The sequence below is a fragment of the Pleurodeles waltl genome, chromosome 8 (assembly GCF_031143425.1).
Source record: "Pleurodeles waltl isolate 20211129_DDA chromosome 8, aPleWal1.hap1.20221129, whole genome shotgun sequence".
Classification (NCBI taxonomy): Eukaryota; Metazoa; Chordata; class Amphibia; order Caudata; family Salamandridae; genus Pleurodeles; species Pleurodeles waltl.
The window spans coordinates 217,940,798-217,959,404 of NC_090447.1; positions in this window are offsets into that span (position 1 = coordinate 217,940,798).

Sequence of the window (18,607 nt, forward strand, 5' to 3'; positions counted from 1 at the left end):
AGGGTCCAGGACGACACCTGCAGACTCGGACAGCTGCCAACTGGGGATGGAGCTGAAGTCCGACAGAGCGGCATCGGCTGTGCACATGACCTTTGCTGATGGTGGAGCTCCCCTCGCCCTCTGTCCCACTGGTGCCTTCACCCTGTGGAGAAGTGTGGCACAATGGTTAGAGTGGCAGACCCTGGTGCAGAGATCTGGCTCGGGACCAGGGTTCAACTCCCGCCTCAGTGGGTCTTGGGCTCAATTCCCTTGGACCAGATAATTCTCACCTCGGTGCCTAATCTAATTAATGGGTTCCACTCTGTAACTTTGGGCAATAGCTTGCTTAATCTCCACAACGGCCCTGATAGTGCTTGGATGTCCGGCTTCACCCTGGGGGTGCCCAGGAGTGGGTGCCTCACAGGGAAAAGCCAGGAAGGGTTCCACAGCAGTATGCGTACAGCGCCTTGAGACCCTAACGGGTGAGTAGTGCGCTATACAAGTGCGAAGCTTACAGTTTACAGTTTTACCCTCTATGGATTCACCCTCCAGGCCATGTGGGATGCAGCTCCCTCCGTTGACGGTGCCTCTGCTCCTCCGCCAGATGAGGCTAATGCACACAAGGACAGGGTGACAAAACAAGAAGAGGGGAAGACAGAGAACACACATGGTCAGTGCCAGCAACAACACTACCGTTGGCGAACACAACACACAGGGAGCAGCCCTATACACTAGGCCATGCACCACCAGTTAGTGGGAAAGTCCCCAGGCCATGGGGTACAATGCCTAACGTCATTAGCTGCACACCTGGAACCCACAGGAGCCTACCCAGTAGTGGATGCCCAATAAACACTTCTTCTGGTGGGCGCTGACTTAGAGGAAAGGTACAGGAGGAAAGGAAATTACTCACCCGTCCGGACTGTCAGACTCATTGCCCACCAGTTCCCAACCATGCCCTGACGCACATACACTCACCATCCTCACATGCAGCCCTCAGGCCCCCATGTATCTTCCATCCACACCACTCCAAACAGTCATTGCCCACACATCATGCTCACAGTGTACTCACCTTTTTATCTGGAGCACCGTAGAGTAGCGTGTACTGGGAGAGGACCTCATCCACCAGTTTGTCCAACTCCTCTGCAGGGAAAGCAGGGGCCCTTTCCCCAGAAACCCGAGCCATTGTCGCTTCCAGACTAAGGTTACAGCAGCACTTGCAGTGTAGGTCCTCTCCTGTTGAAGGTCAGGTATCAAGTGAGTGAACAGATAGAAAATGGCGGTCACGTCCACGGCGGTGCGTACCGTCACTGCCGGTGTACACCACTATTGGCTCCTGGAACCGATAGGGCCCAATGATAACCAATACTGAATTACGTGGCGGTCTTTGACCGCCTTCTGCAACGCAGCACAACGCCAGCGCAGTTACCTCATTTCCCCTTGTCCCTCCTCACAAGTCACGCAGCCGCCATTTCAGGGGGGAACATGGCATGGCACCTAACTGCATCACAGCACATTTTGGCACATATATGGACTAACTACGCCACACACGGATTTACTCACATTACTGCAGACACACTTGTGCAACCTATGTGGTACATGACCCTCTGCCCACCGTTCTCCATAGGCCACAACCGCTGGGGCAGATGATGAGATGGTGACATCCTCCGGTGAGCAGACCCCTGGTGGACCTGTCGACAATGGAAGACAGACACATCATAATCACCTACAGACTTGATCGTGCCACAATTCAAGACCTGTGTGCCCAATTGGAGCCAGACCTGATGTCATCTATCCGCCATCCCACAGGAATCCCCCCTCTAGTGCATGTCCTGTCCGTGCTCCATTTCCTGGCAAGTGGCTCCTTTCAAACAACAATGGCATCAAGGATGTCTCAGCCAATGTTTTCTAACGTGTTGACCAGAGTGTTGTGTGCCCTGCCGAAACACATGCGCAGCTACATCGTGTTACCCCAGGTGGAGGATTTGCCCACAGTGAAGGCTGACTTCATGGCGTGGGACATATCCCCAACATCATTGGTGCCATTGATGGTACACATGTTGCATTTGTCCCCCCTCGCAGAAATGAACAAGTGTACAGAAATAGAAAAAGCTACCATTCGATGAATGTGCAGATGGTGTGTTTGGTGGACAAGTACATCTCGCATGTCAATGCCAAGTATCCTGGCTCGGTGCATGACACCTACATTTTTAGGAATAGCAGTATCCCTTATGTGATGGGCCTACTCCAGAGGCACTGTGTGTGGCTAATAGGTGAGGCCAAGGTCCACAAACAGTATAAGTAGGTGTCTGGGTATGGGGTAGTCCCTGAGGGTTAGTGTGTGTCTAACAGTTATCCATCGACATTTGCAGGTAACTCTGGTTACCCTAACCTCTCATGGCTACTGACCCCAGAGAGGAATGCCAGGACAAGGGCAGAGGATCACTACAATGAGGCACATGGGCAAACTAGGCGTACTATTTAGAGGATGTCCGGCCTCCTGAAGGCCAGATTCCGGTGCCTCCATCTAGCAGGTGGCTTCCTATACTACTCACAGAAGAAGGTGTGCCAGATAATTGTGGCATGCTGCATGTTGCACAACCTGGCATTGCGATGCCAGGAGCTTTTTCTGCAGGAGGATGATCATGGTGATGGTCTTGTGGCAGCGGTGGAGCCTGTGTACAGTGAGGAAGAGGAGGCAGAGGAAGAAGATAGTGACAACTGAACAAACCTCATCATGCAGTACTTCCAGTGACACACAGGTAAGAGACTGTAACTCCTCACATTTCTGAATACTGTAGGACAATGTATAAGTCAGCCTCTTAACCTCTGTCTATGGACACTGACAGTTCACTTTGGATTTCCATTTTTCAGATCTGGGTACCTCATTCTGCCTTCTGCTATATGTACTGCTGCCCAACAACTGTCATACATTGGTATGAGCAAATGAGCATTTACATTGTTGCTAATGTTGTAATAATACATTTGTGAAAGATCAGGCTGACTCCAGATTGGTTTGTGAATAAAGGGTGTTTATTTATGGGGCTAATGAGTATAGGGGTATGTGCAAGGGGCTGGGGTGATGGTGGAGGAAGGTCCATAGTAGAGTCCAGTCTCTTGGTATCACAGGTGCATTGTCCAATGGGGCATAAGAAGGGGAGTAATGGCAGTTCAAGGTGGACAGGGTGTCATAGTGGGACAGAAGGGTGAGAATCAGGAGGGTCTTCTTTCCTGGTGGGGGTCTTGGCAATGTTCTATGTCTTCTGCCTGGATCACAGGGACCATTTGCAGGGTGGTTCTCCTTCTACAGGGGATGGGGTGCTTGTGACCTGTTGGTCCTGTGGCAGGGCCTCCTGTCCACTAGCGCCAGCGGAGGTGGAGGGCTGTTCCTCAATTTGGCTAGTGTCAAGAGCCCTTTGTTGTGCCACTGCCTCCCTCATGGTCTTGCCTATGTCAGCCAGCACCCCTGCTATGGTGACCAGGATGGTGTATATGTTGGGGAGGTCCTCCCTGATCCCCATGTTTTGTCCCTCCTGCAGCCTCTGGATCTCCTGAAATGTGGCCAGTACTGTGCCCATGGTCTCCTGGGAATGGTGGTATGCCCCCATGATGTTGGAGAGTGCCTCGTGGAGGGTCGGTTCCCTGAGCCTGTCCTCCCCCTGTCACACAGCAGTCCTCCCAGCTTCCCTGTTGTCCTGTGCCTCTGTCCCCTGAACCGTGTGCCCACTGCCTCTGACCCCAGGTCACTGATCGTCCTGGGTTAGTGGGTTTGCCTGGTGTCCCTGTAGTGGTGGACACACTGCTGATTGACGTGTCCTGGGGACAGTGGCATGGGCCCACTGGGTGGGTGCTGTGGTGGTGTTTCCTGAGGGGGGAGGTTCGGTGTTGGTTTGGGACTGTCCAGAGGTCCCTGATGAGCCAGGCTGATCATCTTGGTCCAGGCGTGCAGAGATGCTGTCATCACTGTGGGCCTCTTCTGTGGGGGGACTGGATATGGCTGGCACCTCCTGTCCGATGACGTTGGGTAGGGGTCCTGTTGGGATGTAAATGCATTGCTATTTTATCTGCGTGTGCCATCTTCTGCAATGGGTGTGTTTCCCTCTATTACTGTGCTTGCACTATCGCCTTGGCCCTTGTGTGAGTGGTGATTGTGTGACCTGGGTGAGTCTCTCCATTGGACATGCTTTGGTGATGGGTGGGGGGAATATAGTAGTAAATATTTGACTTACCAGAATCCAGTCCTCCTGCTACTCCTGCGAGGCCGTCAGGATGCATGATCACCAAGACTTGCTCCTCCCATGTTGTTAGTTGTGGGGGAGGAGGTGGGGGTCCACCGCCAGTCCTCTGTACGGCTACCTGGTGTCTTGATACCACGGAACGTACCTTCCCCCGTAGGTCATTCCACCTCTTCCTGATGTCATCCCTTGTTCTTGGATGCTGGCCCACTGCATTGACCCTGTCCACGATTATCCACCATAGCTCTATCTTCCTTGCAATGGACGTCTGCTGCACCTGTGATCCGAAAAGCTGTGGCTCTACCTGGATGATTTCCTCCACCATGACCCTGAGCTCCTCCTCAGAAAATCTGGGGTGTCTTTGAGGTGCCATGATGTGGTGTGAGTAATGTGTGAAGTGATGGTTGATGTGATGTGTTGGGGTGTGTGGAGTGAGGTGCGCGGATGGTGTATGAGTGATGGTGTTCTGTGCCTCTAGATGCTGGTGTGGTCTTTGTTTTTCTCTCTCTCTGCTTCTTCAAATTGTTTTGCTGTAAGGGGTTGTGGGTAATGTGGGTGTGTGTTTTATAGTGGTGTGAGTGTGCGGGTGTGGTGTGTGTATCTGTGTCAGGTGTGTGTATTTTGAATTGTACAATGTGGTGTTGTTTTGTAAGTGTGTGTGTATTGTGAGCACGGTGGTGTGTACTGCCAATGGTTTACCGCGGTTGTAAGACCGCTGCGTTGATTTGTGATACTGTGGGCGTATTCCTGTTGGCGTAACGGTGTGGGTTTTGCTATCCCCAGTTTATCACTGACCTTTGGTGTGGCGGACTTGTGTGGGTGTCTGTATAGTGGCGGAATTCTCAGTGTGGGTCATAATACCCGTTGTGGATTTCTGCCGCAGACACAGTATGTTGGCGGCTGTCGGCAAGGCGGAAAGCTGGATTTACTACTAGGATTGAAACGAGGGCCTATATGTTGATTCTAGACAGTAATAAAAGCTCACAGGAAAAGGCTTTTGAGACTTTGTTTTACAATTTGAGCAGATGGGGGGCTATATAATCAATAAGAAAAAATCTGAAATTATTCTTTGCCGGTGTAGCTCAGATAGATTACTCCCAGAAATAGTGCCCTGTGTAAACAATCAACTAAAATGATATCTGGGGATTAGATACTCTTCAAAAATTGAGTATTTACATGACCGTAATGCTTCCCCTTTGCTTTTTAAAATACAGCCTATGTTTGCTTGATGGAAATCGCTTCCTTTAACTAATTTAGGGATGGTCACTTTGATCAGAACGTCGATTTTATCTTTATTAAATTTTTTGTTTTCAGCCATCCCATGTGTTTTAACCACATTATTTTTTTGAAAGTGGAATCAATGCTTAAATCATTTATCCGGCAAAATAAAACTGCCAGATTAGCACTAAGGGCCAGATGTAGGAAGGCTTTTGCGCCTCACAAATGGCGAAAAACGCAGTTTGCGAGGCACAAAAGCCCTTACGCGATGCAGAAACACATTTTGCGAGTCGGTACCGACTCGCAAAATGCGTTTCCGACTGGCAAATAGGAAGGGGTGTTCCCTTCCTATTTGCGATTCGCACTGCGATGTAGAGTTGATTTGTGACCGCGAAAGCGGTCGCAAATCAACTTGCAGTTACCATCCACTTGTAGTGGATGGTAACTCATTCACAAACGGGAAGGGGTCCCCATGAATGCTCACAAAATTATTTTTTCAGAGCAGGCAGTGGTCCTATCGACCACTGCCTACTCTGAAAAAAACCGAAACAAAAAGGTTTCTGTATTTTTTCTATTTGCAGCTCGTTTTCCTTTAAGGAAGACGGGCTGCAAAGAGAAAAATAAAAACTGCTTTATTTAAAAGCAGTCACGGACATGGTGGTCTGCTGTCTCCAGCAGGCCACCATCCCCGTGAGTGCCTAGATTTGCTATGGGGTTGCAAACTGCGACCCACCTCATAAATATTTATGATATGGGGTCTTTGCGACCCATAGCGAGTCGCAGAAGGTGTCTGAGACACCTTTCTGCATACCAGTTTGCGAGTTGCAAATTGCGAGTCGGAAGGACTCGCAATTTGCAAGTCGCAAAATGGTTTGTACTTACATCTGGCCCTAAGCTCTTTACATGAGAAGGGCTGCTTGGCATTTCCTAATGTCAAATATTATAATTTTGCATATTTTGCAAAGTATATGTCCAGATTTAATGCAAAAATGAGATATGGTATTACTTTTCAGAATGAATTCATAGAGTTGATTCTTAAGGAGGATGGTATGCATAGCCTGTTAAAGTTAACAAAATCACCAAAGACAGTTTGCTTCAAGAGCCTAAGGTGGGTTTTCGGGAAGTGTATGGATCCCTATGGAAGATGTGCGATTCCTTACATCAGTGCTGCTACTCTGTTATCAGAACAGGTAGGGGGCCATGACACTAGGCTGTATCCCGATGTAGTAGCAAAATGGGAGAGAGCTGGATACAGGAAGGTAGTAGACTTTTTGTCCGGTGATAGGTGGAAGAATTTGTCAGATAATGGTGAAGTAGTGTAAGGTGATTTCCTGCTTCTTGGCTCCTTTAGAACAATACTCAATATATTTAGTAACCTAGATTGTGAACAGATTTGGTATAGTCAAAAGTTGCAATAGATCTGGTGGAAGCCCCCAATTATTGGCGAGCAGGTGAATGGAAAAGGCTGCTTGTATCTGTAAAGAGCGCAGACCTTTGTTTGAAAGCTATTAAAGTATGAAGGGTTAGAATTAATGAAAAAGATGTGGGACAAGATTAATATGCTGAATTTCAACGTTTTGAGAGGGGCCAATTGGCACAGAATGTTATTTTTCAGTAAATTGCTTCTTTATAGAACCCTGCAGTCCTTAGTCCAGGTTAACTCTAATTGGTCTGGGCATTGTTTTAGATGCAATATGGGGGTTGTTGCAAATTGGTCACACGTTATAGGTCTGTGTGCCCCTATTCAAACATTTTGGAAATAAATAAGTATTTAGAGAGGGCCTGGCAGATAAAATTAGCACCTAGTATTTAGTGGCTAGTATTGGGATATGATCCCGCTAGTCGATTAGCTCCCAGTTTCATAAAACTACTATATGTTGCAATGGCAGTGGCCAGGTCTTCATTACTTCAAAGGTGACAAAATCAGATGATCCCCAACATAGGGGAATGGGTGATAAAAATGAAGTATATAAGAAACAAGGAGTGGCTTTATGCTCTGCGATGTGGGGGGATTAAGATATTTGCTCAAATCTGTGGGAAGCTTATCGAAGATGCCTCGGGAAATTAAAGAGGTTGGTGGAGCTGCTCGCTACATGATTGATTTAGGTTTACTGATGATAATATGAAATCTGATGTTTTCATTGCTGCTTTATTGGCATATTATGCAATAAAATGTGATCAATCAATGTATTTATATATTATTGTGGGAGTATGAATGTTATGCTGCAATGTTTTTATTGCAAATTTGGATCCCAATAAAAAGTAAGAAAATAAAAAAATCTATCCAGTATCCACCCTTTCAAACACCCTGCTTTCACCCATCCATTCACTTACCCACATATTGTTCATTACCATGGTTTGTAACCATCCACCCATACCTCACGTGAGCATTGGCTTTTACCCATCCACCCTTCACCCACTGAGGAGTGTTGTCACCCCATTGACCCTTCATTTCATCCACCCATGCATCTCTTATCACTCACGTATACATCCTTTCATTTCACCCACACATTTTTTCACTCGTATATCATTTTGACAATTCCTTCTTTTAGCCATCCATCCTTTGTTGGCTTTTCCATTAAGCCAACATTTGTAGCATCCATTCATTTTGAGCATTTGTCTGCTGATTAGCAGAGGGAAGAGACCTTTAAGAACTCAAGCAACGCCCTTGCAATGAGTATATTAGTAATTGTCAATGAGCAAGACCAATATGACATACCAACGCTCCTGCGCTTGCGCAATGGTGCTGCCCCTGCACTGGTGGTTGCTGAGGCTTGGATTTGTTTTACACATTATCGTTTTTAATAAAATACAACCACAATAGATCCTTACAGTTTATCCTCTTCTGTCATTCACTTTAGGAATTGTGTTGGATGTTAGAAACGCCAAGTAGACAAATCAACCCCAAACATTTTATAATGGAGGGGCCTATCTAAGTCATGGAAGCCCTGTGAGAATGTAGCCTCTTTCTAGCCTTGTTACCCCCACTTTTGGCCTGTTTGTGAGTATATGTCAGGGTGTTTTCAATGTCTCACTGGGATCCTGCTAGCCAGGGCCCAGTGCTCATAGTGAAAACCCTATGTTGTCAGTATGTTTGTTATGTGTCACTGGGACCCAGCTAGCCAGGACCCCAGTGCTCATAAGTTTGTGGCCTATATGTATGTGTTCCCTGTGTGATGCCTAACTGTCGCACTGAGGCTCTGCTAACCAGAACCTCAGTGGTTATGCTCTCTCTGCTTTCCAAATTGTCACTAACAGGCTAGTGACCAATTTCACCAATTCACATTGGCATACTGGTACACCCATATAATTCCCAAGTATATGGTACTGAGGTACCCAGGGTATTGGGGTTCCAGGAGATCCCTATGGGCTGCAGCATTTCTATTGCCACCCATAGGGAGATCTGACAATTCTTACACGGGCCTGCCAGTGCAGCCTGAGTGAAATAACGTCCATGTTATTTCACAGCCATTTACCACTGCACTTAAGTAAGTTATAAGTCACCTATATGTCTAACCTTCACCTGGTAAAGGTTGGGTGCAAAGTTACTTAGTGTGTGGGCACCCTGGCACTAGCCAAGGTGCCCCCACATTGTTCAGGGCAAATTTCCCGGACTTTGTGAGTGCGGGGACACCATTACACACGTGCACTATACATAGGTCACCACCTATGTATAGCGTCACAATGGTAACTCCGAACATGGCCATGTAACATGTCTAAGCTCATGGAATTGTCACCAAATGCCATTCTGGCATTGGGGAGACAATTCCATGATCCCCCGGGTCTCTAGCACAGAACCCGGGTACTGCCAAACTGCCTTTCCGGGGTCTCCACTGCAGCTGCTGCTGCTGCCAACCCCTCAGACAGGTTTCTGCCCTCCTGGGGTACAGGCAGCCCTGGCCCAGGAAGGCAGAACAAAGGATTTCCTCTGAGAGAGGGTGTAACACCCTCTCCCTTTGGAAATAGGTGTGAAGGCTGGGGAGGAGTAGCCTCCCCCAGCCTCTGGAAACGCTTTGATGGGCACAGATGCTGCCCATCTCTGCATAAGCCAGTCTACACCGGTTCAGGGATCCCCAAGCCCTGCTCTGGTGCGAAACTGGACAAAGGAAAGGGGAGTGACCACTCCCCTGACGTGCACCTCCCAGGGGAGGTGCCCAGAGCTCCTCCAGTGTGCCCCAGACCTCTGCCATCTTGGATTCAGAGGTGTTGCTGGCACACTGGACTGCTCTGAGTGGCCAGTGGCAGCAGGTGATGTCAGAGACTCCTTCTGATAGGCTCTTACCTCTCTTAGTAGCCAATCCTCCTTTCTAGGTAGCCAAACCTCCTTTTCTGGCTATTTAGGGTCTCTGGTTTGGGGAATTCTTCAGATAATGAATGCAAGAGCTCACCAGAGTTCCTCTGCATCTCCCTCTTCACCTTCTGCCAAAGGATTGACCTCTGACTGCTCAGGACGCCTGCAAAACTGCAACAAAGTAGCAAAGACGACTACTAGCAACCTTGTATCGCTCATCCTGCCGGCATTCTCGACTGTTTCCAGGTGGTGCATGCTCTGGGGGTAGCCTGCCTCCTTTCTGCACCAGGACCTCTGAAGAAATCTCCTGTGGGTCAACTGAATCTTCCCCCTGCAACCGCAGGCAACAAAAGACTGCATCACCGGTCCTCTGGGTCCCCTCTCAGCACGACGAGCGTGGTCCCTGGAACTCAGCAACTCTGTCCAAGTGACTCCCACAATCCAGTGACTCTTCAGTCCTATTTGGGTGGAGGTAGGTCCTTGCCTCCCCAAGCTAGACTGCATTGCTGGGTACTGTGTGATTTGCAGCTGCTCCGGCTCCTGTGCACTCTTCCAGGATTTCCTTCATGCACAGCCAAGCCTGGGTCCCCGACACTCCAACCTGCAGTGCACAACCTTCTGAGTTGTCCTCCGGCGTCGTGGGACTCCCTTTTGTGACTTCGCATGGACTCCAATTCACTCCTCTTCTAAGTGCCTGTTCTGGTACTTCTGCGGGTGCTGCCTGCTTTTGTGAGGGCTTCCTGACTTGCTGAGCATCCCCTCTGTCTCTTCATCCAAGTGGTGACATCCTGGTCCCTCCTGGGCCACAGCAGCATCCAAAAACCCTAACCGCGACCCTTGCAGCTAGCAAGGTTTGTTTGCGGTCTTTCTGTGTGGGAACACCTCTGCAAGCTTCTTCACGACGTGGGACATCCATCCTCCAAAGGGGAAGTTCCTAGTCCTCTTCGTTCTTGCAGAACACTAAGCTTCTTCCAACAGGTGGCAGCTTCTTTGCACCGTCAGCTGGCATTTCTTGGGCTCCTGCCCACACTCTACACTGTCGCGACTCTTGGACTTGGTCCCCTTGTCTTACATGTACTCAGGCCTGGAAACCCACTTTTGTTGCATTTCTGGTGTTCCTTTTCTTTGCAGAATCCCCCTATCACTACTTCTGTGCTCTCTGGGGGTTGTAGGTGCACTTTACACCTACCTTACAGGGTTTTGGGGTGGGCTATTTTTCTAACCCTCACTGTTTTCTTACAGTCCCAGTGACCTTCTACAAGCTCACATAGGTTTGGGGTCCATTTGTGGTTCGCATTCCACTTTTGGAGTATATGGTTTGTGTTGCCCCTATACCTATTTGCTTCTATTGCAATCTATTGTAACTTTACACGGTTGGCATTACTTTTCTTGCTATAACCTGCATAATTTTGGTTTGTGTACATATATCTTGTGTATATTTCTCATCCCCATACTGAGGGTACTCACTGAGATACGTTTGGCATATTGCCATGAAAATAAAGTACCTTTATTTTTAGTATATCTGTGTATTGTGCTTTCTTACGATAATGTGCATATGACACCAGTGGTATAGTAGGAGCTTTACATGTCTCCTAGTTCAGCCTAAGCTGCTTTGCCATAGCTACCTTCTATCAGTCTAAGCTGCTAGAAACACCTTTTCTACACTAATAAGGGATAACGTGACCTGGCACAAGGTGTAAGTACCTCTGGTACCCACTACAAGCCAGGCCAGCCTCCTAAATTGGTTGTGCAGCGGTGGGATACGTACTTGTAACTACTTACCACTTTGTCATTGTGTACTTTTCATAAGAGAATAACATACAAAACAAGTTCAGTGTATGTACACCTAACCATAAAGTTTTGCTTTTCTTCTCTTACACTTTCTACTAAGTGCTGAAAAGTACTCCTAAACTTCTAAAAAGTTTCCAAAAAGTTTGAAAAAGTTTTTTTTCTGTTCTTTAAAAAGTCCTGAAACGTTTTCTCTCTTCTCACTGTCTCTAAACCTTCTTTTATCATGTCTGATGTAGGAACTGCTCTTAAATTAGTCAATACTACTTATGACAATTTAAACTTCAAGAGCCTAAGGAGTCTCTGCATTGATAGAGGTTTAGTGTTAGGAAAGAACCCTTCAAGAGAATTTCTTTATAACATGCTCATTGAGAATGATTAGTCCCTAGCAGGCAGTTCAATTGAGAAGTTAGTAGATAGCTCCCATTCTGACTCAGGGGAACCCCTTGAGGGAGGTGTGGAGGGTTCTATTCCAAATCTGCCCCTTAGCAGACCTCATAGCAATGCTGGTAGTAATAGAAACTCCCATCATAGTAGGGATGTTTTTGTTCCTGGAGGCCAGGTTGTTAGAGTCCAAGCTGTTAGGGACAGATCTCCCTCTGTTATTTCCAATTTGTCCTCAGTGTCCAAGCATTCCCAACCCACCCACCCACCCTGAAGGCAACATGTTAGAAAGGGAACTCAAAAAGTTGAGAGTGGAAGAGACCAGACTGAAGCTTAAACAGCAACAGCTGGCTCTAGACAGGGAATCCCTAGACCTGGAGAAGGAGAGACAGAGAATGGGGTTAGGACCCTATGGTGGCAGCAGCAGTATTCCTGATAGTAATCCTGTGATAGAGCATGATTCCAGGAATCTGCACAAGACAGTTCCCCCTTACAAGGAGGGGGATGACATCAACAAGTAGTTTGCTGCACTTGAGAGGGCCTGTGTGGCAAAGGGGGTCCCTCAAAGGCAGTGGGCTGCTATATTGTGGCTATCTTTCAATGGAAAGGGTAGGGATAGGCTCCTTACTGTTAGAGAAAGTGATGCTAACAATTTTGCAGTTTTGAAGGATGCACTCTTGTATGGATTTGGCTTAACCACTGAACAATACAGGATTAAGTTCAGAGACACCAGAAAAGAGTCCTCACAAGATTGGATAGACTTTGTTGACTGTTCAGTGAAGGCCTTGGAGGGGTGGTTACATGGCAGTAAAGTTTCTGACTATGAAAGCCTGTATAATCTTATTCTGAGAGAGCATATTCTGAATAACTGTGTGTCTGACTTGTTACACCAATATCTAGTGGACTCAGATCTGACCTATACCCGAGAATTGGGAAAGAAGGCAGACAAATGGGTCAGAACAAGAGTGAACAGAAAAGTTCATACAGGGGGTGACAACAATGGCAAGAAGAAAGATGGTGAGAAATCTCAGGATAAGCATGGGGATAAGGGTAAAACCAAAGATCCTTCTTCTAATCCTAAACACTCTTCAGGGGGTGGGGATAAATCAAATTCTTCCTCTTCTTCACAACGTACACACATTAAAAAGCCTTGGTGCTATGTGTGTAAAAGCCTAAGCTGCTAGAAACACCTCTTCTACACTAATAAGGGATAACTGGACCTGGCACAAGGTGTAAGTACCTCTTGTACCCACTACAAGCCAGGCCAGCCTCCCACAAGCCCAATAAAGGTGTGGAATACTTTTGTCAGTCCAAGAGAACCTATGGGGAGGTCTTGAGTGGCAAATGTAATGGGCATGAGCAAGGCAAAGAAAACCTTCAGAAACATTTGTAAAAAAAAAGCTGACTGGGCACCCAGTCTTGTCGGTAGAGTATCTGTCCTCTTAGTATTAATGTACCAGTACACAAGATATATAAGGGAAGAAGGGAAATCTAAGCTTAATAACAAAGTAGAAGGAAGCTAGTACAGGCAGGGATACGCCAGATACAGAAATATGAAAAATAGATAAAGGCAGGGATAAGCTTAGATAGAATTAAAATAAGTACAAAAAAGTAGACAGGCACAGTTAAACTAAAAGACAAATTATTCAAAATAAGGAGAGGTGAAAATTAGGAGAGAAAGAATATTAATAATATACCAGGAAGAGTTACTGGGGCCAGCAGATCGGCCAGTATCTGCACTGGTGTTGGCACTGGCGCCCTTGTCTCTTCCTGGACCCACAACGGATGTTGCCCTCTTCCTCCTCTTGGGCGCTCAGGAAAGAAATAAAGAAGATTAAAAAAAGATTAGTGGTAGAGTTATAAATATTTTGACAAGCAGAAGCAAACACAGTAACATTGTACTTTTATAAATCTGATCGCCTAGTATCAATCAACTCAAATCAAATTTAACATTTACTTTTACTTTCCTAAGCCCTACTCTAAATGTACTAAACTACTGGTCATATTTACGAACGTTTGATGCTGGGCAGTGCTGCACGCCTTCTTGCAGTGCTGCCCTTCATCAAAAGAAAAGAGCAGGAAAGTGCTGTATCTACAAGATATGACACACTCCTTCCTTGTCCCCTAAAACATTAGTGCACAATGGGCTACCATGAGCCAATACAGGCACCCCTGCACCATGCTGCAGGGGTGTCTGAATTGTGGGGAAGATTGTTTTTGTGCAGGAAGGGACCCCTTCCTGCAAAAAAAAAAAAATTATCACAAGGGGAGTTTTACTTTTTCTATGGGTGTTCCAGAATGTAGCACAAATGGAAAAAGCAAAAAAAAAAAAAAAATGGAGAAATAAAAGTATTCCTCTTTGTTGTGTCTCCCTTATGACTTCCTTGGGGAGGAGTAGGCTTTTGACTCATTCCTCGGTTTACAAAACCCTGCACATCTGGAAATGTGTCTAGTGCCATGGGTGTTAAGCGGGAACACCCACCGTAACACCCATGGCACACCTCCCTGTCACGGGGGACTCATTGGGTTGACTCAGTCCACATTTCTAAGGCCAAAAAAAACATGCAGGGTGCCTTCAAGTGGCCTTAAAAATATGGCCCTGCAGTGTTGTGATGCTATTAATTGTGTTTGACCGATGAGTTTGTGTTTCACCACTGCGCATATTAGTTGGTCAATGTTCACCAGTAGCACATTATGGGGGTCATTCCGATCCCGACGGTCAAGGACCGCCGGGCCGGGGTCGGCGGGAGCACCGCCAACAGGCTGGCGGTGCTCCACAGGGTAGTCTGACCGTGGCGGTTCAGCCACGGCCAGAAAGGGAAAACCGGCGGTCTCCCGCCGGTTTTCCGCTGCCCTGTAGAATCCTCCATGGCGGCGCAGCATGCTGCGCCGCCATGGGGATTCTGACCCCCATACCGCAATCCTGTTCCTGGCGGCTTCGGCCGCCAGGAACAGGATGGCGGTATGGGGTGTCGTGGGGCCCCCAATGGCATGGGCACTGCAGGGGCCCCCGTTAGAGGGCCCCACCCTGAATTTCAGTGTCTGCTCAGCAGACACTGAAATTCGCGACGGGTGCTACTGCACCCGTCGCACATCCTCCACTCCGCCTGCTCCATTCGGAGCCGGCATCCTCATGGAGGGGTGTTTCCCACTGGGCTGGCGGGCGGCCTGTTGGCGGTCGCCCGCCAGCCCAGTGGGAAACCCAGAATACCCGCGGCAGTCTTTTGTCCGCGCAGCGGTATTCTGGCGGTTCCCTCCAGGCGGGCGGCTCCCGCCACCCGCCGGGGTCAGAATGACCCCCTATATGTTTTGATCAGTTTAGCTGCCTATTGGCTTTAACATGGAGTTAGCCATTACATTCTGTATTCAGTTTAGCCGCCTATTGGTTTTGACATGGCATTAGCCATTACATTTTGTATTCAGTTCAGCTGCATATTGGCTTTGACATGGCATTAGACATTACATTCTGTATTCAGCTTAGCTGCCTATTGGCTTTGACATGATATTAGACATTACATATTATATTTAGGTCAGCTGCCTATTGGCTTTAACGTGGGGTTAGACATTGCATTTGAGACATTGCAGATGAGCTGTGTTTTTCCAAGCTGTGTTTTTCCACAAGATGGACCAAGCTGTTTTCTTCACACCAGACCTTAGCTGATTAGAGCACGTAGATTTTGTGTTTACCTCGCAATCCAGTCTGAGAGCGAGTGAGCTCAGGAGAATTGGCCCCTCTCCAAGGTTCTTCGGCTCTCACACTGAGTTTGCTTTTAAGGATGACTCTGGGCTACAGTGAGTTAGATTTAAATCTGCTTGACTTCAGACAGGAATTAGACGTCAGTTGCCTGCCTCCCGTTTGGGTAGAGAATCTCTTTCTCGCAGTTGACTGGAGTCATCAACTTGCAGACCCCAGAAAGATGAAGCTGAGCTATAGGCCCTACGGTGATGAAAGTTTTACTTTTATGCTTTGCTTTGAAGTTATGCTATAATAAATGTCTTCACCTATATTTGCTGTGTACATTGCAACTGAGAAGTACTTTGATATATTTTGCTTTCATTGCTGCGACTACTTTTGAACGTGTGCTTCTAATCTACTAATTTCGTCTCTCAGGAACTTGTGGGTGGGGAATTAATAACAATGTCTTCTTTAAACTCAGAAGTGCATTCCAGAGAGGTTCTGTAAGCTCGGTTATGAGATAAGAGGGAAAGCAGAACAAGTGTGTGCCACTAGACCATCACTAAACGTGACTTATGGTAGCACGAAGGACCTTTGTAAATATGACCCTATATTTATAACTACGTACCACTAACAATGCATTTATATTGAAATGAATGATCTTTGCTACTTAACTACCTTTGAGGGCTTAATTTTTTTCAATGCATAGATGTATATAAACTATGATAATATCATACTCACATCGCCAGGAGACTGTAATTGGGAGGGACTGCATAAGCTACATAAAAGAAGGCACAGAGAAGGTAATGCTTATTCACCGATATTACTAATTACTACTACCAATATATTCTCAGTAACAGGATTTCTGCATGGCTTCTTGAATAGTCAGCCCAAATGTACACCCACAAATATAATTAGGAAGCTCTGACTCACCTGGCTGTCTCTAACTGGATCACATAATCCATAAACGTAACCTTAACTTACCTCTGAGAGTCAGTACTGCTACTAGAAAATTAAGACCATTTTGGAAAACACACAACAAATAAATGACAGTTACTCACTGAACCCCGACATCTCAACGCCCAGGAGGTCAAGCAGGTCCTGTTCATGGTTGATAAAGTCCGCCCAATGGTGCATCACCTGCTGCTGGATACACTTGTTCCCAGTGTGCCGACGAACCAACCAGCTCAACCTCCCCTCCAGCAATTGAAGCTCCCAAAGGGCGTAACCACTCCCAACACCTGCGCCTGCTTCCAGCATGAAGGGGAGGTGGAACTGCACTAACAAGACAAGTGCTGCCAACTCCACCTCAGTGAAAATGGGTCAGGGCCACCCCCCTTGACGGTGCCTACACCGACAAGATAAGAGACTATTAGCTGCATCAACGCCGCCACTCCCTCTTTCACCCTCTGCCATGGAGCTTGGTGGGAAAAAGAAAGGGAAAGAAATAGAAGAAAAACATATCAAAAAGTAAAGGGAAAAGCAAAGATATAAAATATCAAAAAAGTCACAAAAACACACCAACAAAGGACAGACGTAAAAATACACAGAGACACACACTGATGAAATAAAGGAAAGTGGGAATGGATAATTTAGAAAAGACTGGGATTGAAACGATAAAGGGTGGAATAAAAGTTAGGCCCAGCACTATACACAGAGACAGAGAAAATAAAATAGGTGCTACGTGGTGCCATTTGTGTGATATTTGCAAGCAAGATGTCAAATCATGCTTCTGAACATGAAAAACATGGCATGAACAAGCGCACCGAGCAACTCCGCCCACTGGCAGAATTCCACTGAGCTTGTCGATTTTTTAACCACTTCACAGAATTCTGTGTAGTGGCACTCAGTGAGGTCCTCCCACACCTAACCTCAATGTAACATTTGTCAACAAATAAAACATTTACCTCATGTAAAGACAGCAGCTCCTTCCCTTATCCCCAACAAACTATTTGGGGGAATCTTTTTCATCAATACCACTCCTTATCTAATGACAATCAGTGTAAGTATATATTGGTTGTGGTTGATTTCTGCACTAGATTTCTTTGAGTTTGGCCACAAATGCCACTGTTTGATTAGTCATGAAGGACTTGTAGTCCCTAATATCAATGGGAGGAGCTCATGACTTTTATTCTGACGATAGTCCTGGAAGCCTTTACTTATAGGCCACTAAAAACAGGAATATCATGGTATCATAACCTGTACAGGACTCAAAGAGCACTAAATAATTTACCTAGAAGAGTATTAGGTGGTTACACCCCATGTGAGATATTTTTGGAGTCCTAATGTATGTGTCTGAAGGCCTGAAATCCTGAATTCCCTAGAAAGGTTGCTGAGCAAAATACCTAATTGTCTGACCCTCTTTCATGACTGAATGCATTGCAGGGTGCCCATGAAATTAGAACCAAATTGCCCAGAGTGAAAAACTCTGACCATTCCATTTGCTGGAAATGAGGCTGCAAAACAGATGATTCTTTGCTTGCCAGAGTAGGAGAGCTAGTTCAGGAGAAGATCCCTGACAAGCAAGTCTTTGGACCATCCTAAGACCATATTACACAATAATCTTCTTGCAACTTTCTGATGCAACAAAAAACAGGAATATGGTAATTGATCACATCAAAAAGCACTATGTGGCTGATTGTGTTTAGCAGATCCTTATCAACATCAAGGTAGTTCCAGATAAGATCAATGCCTCTTTTCCCATCTTTGGAGGATCCACCCCAAGAAGATTGCAGGTATATTTAAATCATTGATTGCATTCCTGGGATTGATGAAATTGCATTACAGCAAGTGCAAACTACATCCAATGATGAATCAAAGGATGCATGCAATTGCTAGCTTTAACAAATGACCCTGATCCAGCAATATCAACTATTGCCTACTCTAAAATGGTAGTTTGCTGGGAACACCAACAGAATCCACATCAATTGAAACAATGAAGCTGGAAGAAGTTAGAAGTTAGAAATGCTGACTGTGATTCAGGTTTTGAGACTAAAGAAATATTCATATCTTTAGTTTGTAGATACTGGTTCAATGACA